Source organism: Lagopus leucura, unplaced genomic scaffold (genome assembly GCF_019238085.1).
Source record: "Lagopus leucura isolate 7727_CA_CO unplaced genomic scaffold, USGS_WTPT01 Super-Scaffold_1, whole genome shotgun sequence".
In the NCBI taxonomy this organism is placed as follows: domain Eukaryota; kingdom Metazoa; phylum Chordata; class Aves; order Galliformes; family Phasianidae; genus Lagopus; species Lagopus leucura.
Window position 1 is genome coordinate 39,263,647 of NW_024962250.1, and position 6,063 is coordinate 39,269,709.

General features: G+C 47.1%; 1 protein-coding gene across 3 annotated transcripts in view; it reads right to left on the minus strand.

Annotated features, from left to right (window-relative positions):
• Nucleotides 1-5,933, minus strand: part of FBXO34 (F-box protein 34) — a 41,508-nt gene extending 35,575 nt beyond the window's left edge. For all 3 annotated transcript variants that reach the window (XM_042871631.1, XM_042871604.1, XM_042871597.1), the window contains exon 1: nucleotides 5,648-5,933. The gene's annotated coding sequence lies outside the window, so the exon portion shown is untranslated. The remainder of the gene's footprint in view (nucleotides 1-5,647) is intronic.
• Between the last annotated feature and the right edge of the window lie 130 nt (nucleotides 5,934-6,063).

Here is a 6,063-nt window from a genome sequence, read left to right on the forward strand (position 1 = left end):
CGGGGCGGGGCGGGACGGGTCTGGGCCCGCCGGGGAGGTACGCGGAACGCCGCCCCCGCGCCGTGCCAGGCACCGCGCTGCCCGAGTGCTCGGCGCCTCCGCGCTTCTGGAAGGGCCGGGGCTACCGCGGATCGCGGAGCCTTCCTTGCGGAGCCTTCCTTCCCTGGGCCCCCAGCTCTTCGTAGGACCGTGGTGCCCTACACGGGGCTCGCGGCTCTCCGCTGGTCCCGAGATCTCCGTAGTGTCCAGAATTCTCTTCAGGACATCGGTGCAGCCAGGCACTGACAGATTATAGAACCACTCAATGATTCATTGCATGGCCTGGGTTGCAAAGGAGTGCCCATCCACTTCCAATCCCCTGCTGTGTGCAGGTCACCAACCAGCAGCCCAGGCTGCCCAGAGCCACATCCAGCCTGGCCTCGAGTGCCTCCAGGGATGGGGCATCCACAGCCTCCTTGGGCAACCGGTCCCATGTGTCATGGAAGGATCCTGGCAGGTCTTTGCCCCCAGCAGTGCCCATAGGTTCCAGGCCTGGGATGTCTGAAAGCAGGCCCCGGGATTTGGAGCTGCTTGTTCACCCTGATGCCTTGAGGCTTGTGCCTTCATGCCAGTGTGCTGGGTGCTGTGAGGTTGAGTGACCAACATGATGTGACACTGAAAGCAACGGGACTGCCAGCTTAGAATCACAAAATTGGAACAGACCTCACACATCCCAAGTCCAACCCACCCCCACCACACCCACTGACCATATCCCCCATTGAATGCCACATCTCCACTGTTCTTAACACCTCCAAGGATGGTGACCCACCACTCCCTGTGCAGTTGTGCCAAACTTTCACCATGATCCACGGCACTGATAGCTGATAAGCAGCTTGAATGCATCAACAGGCTAAAAACGAAACAGTCCACCACAAGCAGCCAAAATAATTAATTTGCCTTTAAAAACTACCTAACTCCTCCCAGAAGGGGGTTAGTGCCTGAAGAGGTGTCCTGGCCATGGAGGATGTTAGGACCATCATCAGCACAGTGCCAGCCATTTCAGCTGGCTTGCTCCACTGTTTCCTCCTGAACACAATAACTAAATACATTCTGTCATTGTTTGTGTGGTTGCTACCGTCAGCTGACAAAAACACAAGCTGTTTTTTCTGCTGTGGATGTATCCACGGGCACTGCAGGCCCTGGGCCGCAGTTGGTCACACCAGCATCACCCCAGGCATTGCTGCTGTGCTGGCCTGCACAGGGAAACCTCAGCATGCTGGGCGAAAGGGATGGCAACCAGAGAAATCCTCTCAACCAAAGGCATTGAGAACAAGAGTGAAATGCAAAGGGAATGCATTGGTAGAAGGGGAATTAAGTAGTGTCACCAGATGGTAGTGTGAGCCTCAGTGTTCCCTGTGAGGAGCCTCCCCCCTCCTCAAAAGATTTCAGCAGTTCATGGCTACTTAGAGAGAAGCAGGGAGCGATGCAGGTCCCTGCAGGGGACCACAGATGATCAGGGTGAGATCAGTACTGAAGCTATCTGTAAGCAAACCAAAAAGGGGTGATTCCTGCAGCCTGCAGGAAGGCTGCAATGAAGAGATTACTACTTCTGCGTGATGCAACACTGCAAAAAGATCCCTGAGACCACTGTCAAGCTAAGAGCAGTGTACTGCATCAGCACAGCACCGTGCCTCGAGAGCCCTACCGAGCAGCAGAACTAATCAGCCAAGGCACAGATGCGCATTAACATGGCATCTCAGATGGCTGAGATGAATCTCCCAAAGCCTCTGGGGGCTCTTGGCTACACAGACACTGTTCACAAAGCTGGAGAGAGAAAAAGGAAAATGCTGGTAAAATGTGCTCAAGGTCAAACACCACATTGGTGAGAGGACTGACAACAGAACCTGCAGTTCCTCGCTCCTCCAGTGCTTTCTCCACTGGATCATAACAAAATCCCAGAAGAACAATGGGGTTTTGCTGCTGGTGACACAGTAGCTTCACAGTAGGTATTCTGGTATAGGATCAGTGATTTCTTTCCCCTAGCCTTCGTACTAGCCCAGCACAACATTTCAGTGACAGGCACAAGAAGATACCAGCAGATGTCTTAAAGGGGAATGAAAACTGTCACATTAGTCCCCACGACTGTACAGACCCAATCTTTTGTTGTAAGTTGATAAAAGACAGCGAAATGCCATTTGCTGCTAAGTGACTTGTAATGATTAAATAAGGTTTCTCCTTCCATCATCTCCACCCCACCCATGGCATTTAATGATAATATAAGACAGATTTTGCAAGTTGTTTAGCTTATATGGCCATCTGGCACTTTTGCATTTCAGTAGCCTTGAACATTGGAAAAACAACAGATAAAGAAAACCAGTTTTATCTTATCAGAAACCTGGAGAAGTTTAACTCTCTCAGAGTACAAAGGATTAACCAGGTCACTATAGCTCTTCATTTACAGTTCCCATCTTAATTAGCAGTCATATTCTGCAAAGGTTTTCCACTCTAAACCCAGTTGTTCCTCATCTCCTTTGCTGTTGTTTAGGTGGTGAAACACTTCACTCCAGCAGTTGCACCCAGCTTCTAAATAACACTCTGCTCCTGGGTGATGGAATCACATGCTGAGAAATAAACCACAGGTTCTAACCCTGAATAAAAAATGAAGGGTGTCTTGTCAATGCTTGAGGGGAGGATGCTCTTTTCAAATGAAAACATAGTGGTCCTGACTTAACTCAATTAGAAACCTACCTAATGCTGCTGAAACATCAACTAATACCACTGCACTAAGCAGTTTCTTCATCTGCTTTTGCTAAAGGGGATAGCTGTACAGTTCACCCACAGTAACCTCACTCCAAGCAGTGCCTGGAAAGAACTCAGTGTGCTCCCCGCTCAGCGGTGGCTTAGGGCTGATCCTGCATTTGTTCTTGGGTTAATTCCTGCTCCCATCTTCCTTGGGGGGGGCGGAAGAAAAAAAAAAAAGTGAATCTCTTTGGAAGTGAATGTAATTTCCTTAAGAATATGGTTTTAATATAGCTTTTGGCCTCGGAGCATGAGACCAGCTGCAGGATGCTTCCACCTGTAGTGCTGAGTGAGAAGGACTTTTGACTGGAATCTGTGACAGCAGGGAATGTTCATTGTAAACACAATGTAAATAACAGAGGATGTAAAGATATGCAGATAAAAACTACCCTTGTCGTTTTTATAGTCCTTGTAGTTTTGTAGACCTTGTTTTCAACTACACCTCACATTTTATGATTGCTAGTTTGCATTTTAGACTCCATGCAGTGAAAGCTGGGATCTTATAAACGTGCTACAACATCTGACTGCTAGGTATCAGGCTGCCAGAGTGCAATTTAACACCTCGAGTCAGGTACCTCGCCTTGCTATTTATAACCCAGTAAGTGTGAGACAGCTCCCAAGGGTGAGTGGAAACTCCCACCTCCCTTGCAGAGACCTGGCTGCAGGAAACATTACAAGAGGGCTCGTCCAATGGAGTGAGGTTACCACTTTATTTTTAACACTGTGGGCTGCAGGGACTGTGCTTGATGTGGTTTATTGTATATAGTTGAGGCAGTAGAGAAAACACCCCAAAAAAGGGAAGCTCTCCTTGTCCTGGTGAGAGTCCCAACATACATCTCCCTCTTGGCCCAAGGTAGGACTGTAGGCATGCTCCCCTCCCAGGCTATAGGCTGACACATCAGGGGGTTCGTGGGTCACTGCTGTGCTACTTGTACTCCTGGTGGAGGCCTTCTTCCTATGACAGCAGCAGCTACGTGATGCTGTGGACTACAGCTTTGTAATTCCATTTGCCTGAACTTTTGCCAAAAATATATTCAGAAATTGCAATTTCTACTCTATATTTAAGGATAGGTTTCTCTATGTATTGCTCTTCAGTAATGGGCATTTATGCAAAGGTAGGAAGAATTACCCTCACAAAACACAATATCTCACATGAAAGAATGAAAAGTAGAGTAGGAAGAGCATGTTAGCAGATTTCCACAAAATGATTTCTCTGGTACAAAATCTGATAATGACACTCACATTGTCAAGAAATGGGGAAAATCTAATTGGTTCTCAAAGCTTCAGTGGCTTAAATGTAAGCATATTATCACAAAATCATCAGGACTGCATGAGAATGACACATTTAATCTTTTGGGCATGGATAATATCTGTACAAGATAATGGGTTTATGTATTCATATTGCTTTTTTATCTCTATTAAATGGTAATATGTTTTTTCTTAACACAGTAAAATCAGTAGCAATCAGGAATTTGGCTGGAAAAAAAAAATACCGTGCTTTATCTTAACGTGACATTGAAATACTTTAAAATTGTGGCATTATTCAAATACAAAAAGACCACTGCAGTGTCCTAGATATCGTTAGTGGAAAGTGTAATTGCAGCGCGTTAAGGAAACTCATTCTGGCTGTAGCCTACCCAGCTCAGGTAACAACCAGTGAAGCTGCAGGCACAGTCTGAGCTTGCCAAGGACCTAAGTCATGTTCTCACCTTACCAGTTTGCATGGAGTGTGCACTGCTAGGCTATCACTGATGTTACCTGAGCTGGTGAGGTTAAAGCCCAGGCTGCAGTACAGCCACACTGCCTAAACTCAGTACTTACAGACACTCAAGAAGAAATTAACTGAACAATGGCTCTGGTCTAGATGCTCTCCCGGTATGAAATAAGAAAAAATGATTTTTGGTTGGAAAACTGTTTGGTTGGAAAACTGTTCTGAAAGCCAGTGGTTCAGCATGGTTCAAATTACTGGTCTTTATTCTGATATCATAGGTTAGAATTCTTAAATGCTCTCAAATTCCACTGATCCAGGGGGAAAATGGCAGTAACAAAATGCAGTAAAGAGTCAGCACTACATTGGATTCCATGGGCAGAGTCAATACAAATACAAACTCCAGTAGCTGTTGTTTAATAGGGCCTTTTTTATACCACTGGGCTACTTCAAAGCCTCAATAAACTCCAAACTGTTTATTATTATTTTACAGTAAATGAAGAACTTTATGGCCAGGATTTTCAAAGTTTCCAAATCTTTGCTGTATCCCTGGGCAGCCCACACGAGGAAACGTGTGGTGGCATTTCTCTGCCAGCTGCATTCTGTGATGCGCAGAACCAATAGCAAATGGTGCAAAGGAGATCACTGCTGCAAGAAGCAGCTCTGCACTCAGACTGTGCAGCCTTTAACCCACTTCTTGCTGTCTCCATTCACTGTAACCACGTTTAAATAAAAATTTACTGATGCATACCACCATTAGGAGATGCTGCTTGCAAGACATGGCTATTGACCAGTGCTGACCACTGTACTCAGCAGTTCCCTGTCTGGCCATATTCATACAGTGTCCACACTTTTGCAGTGCCACCAAGTGGCTGATTTCCTCATCAACATTTCTGCATTTTTATCGTGATAAAACAAGTGCAGAACAAATCACCTTGCATGTGAGAGGCACCAAACACAGCTGCACAAGGAAGCCGGGACACTGCTTTTGGATTTATACTCCTGCATATGAGAGAATGACCATGAATGATACATAACAGGTAGGGAATATATTAAGTTTCTCCGAAAAGCAAGGTTATCCTTGACATAGCTGAAAAATCCTATAGCGCGTTCACAAGTCTCAGACAATACCGAATTCATGCCCTTACAGGGCAAAGTTACCTCAGGAATTCCTCATGCAATGGTGGCAATGCTCCCATGTCACCTTCTTCTCGCTCACAGAACCCTCTGAGAACATCAGCGCTTTTCTGTCACAACACAACCGGAACAACGCCCCCAAACCGGCTCCCTGAGGTGGCAAGCACAGCAGGTAGGCGTATGCTGGCAGCAAGAGCTTGGCATGGCTCCTCAGAAAGCCTAAGCGAAGTCCAGAGGGCACAGACCCCCCCCACCCAGACCGCCGAAATAAAATGATAAAAACCCCACAGCGCCTCAGCCCGCCGCCATCTTAGAGCCCCTGCACTTCCAGAGGTGCCCACCCCGCGCAGCTCGCCAGCCAATGAGCGGCAAGCGCTGGGTGGGACAATGCTCAGCGCAGCCAATGAGCATCAAGCACGGCGATGACGCTAACCAGTAAA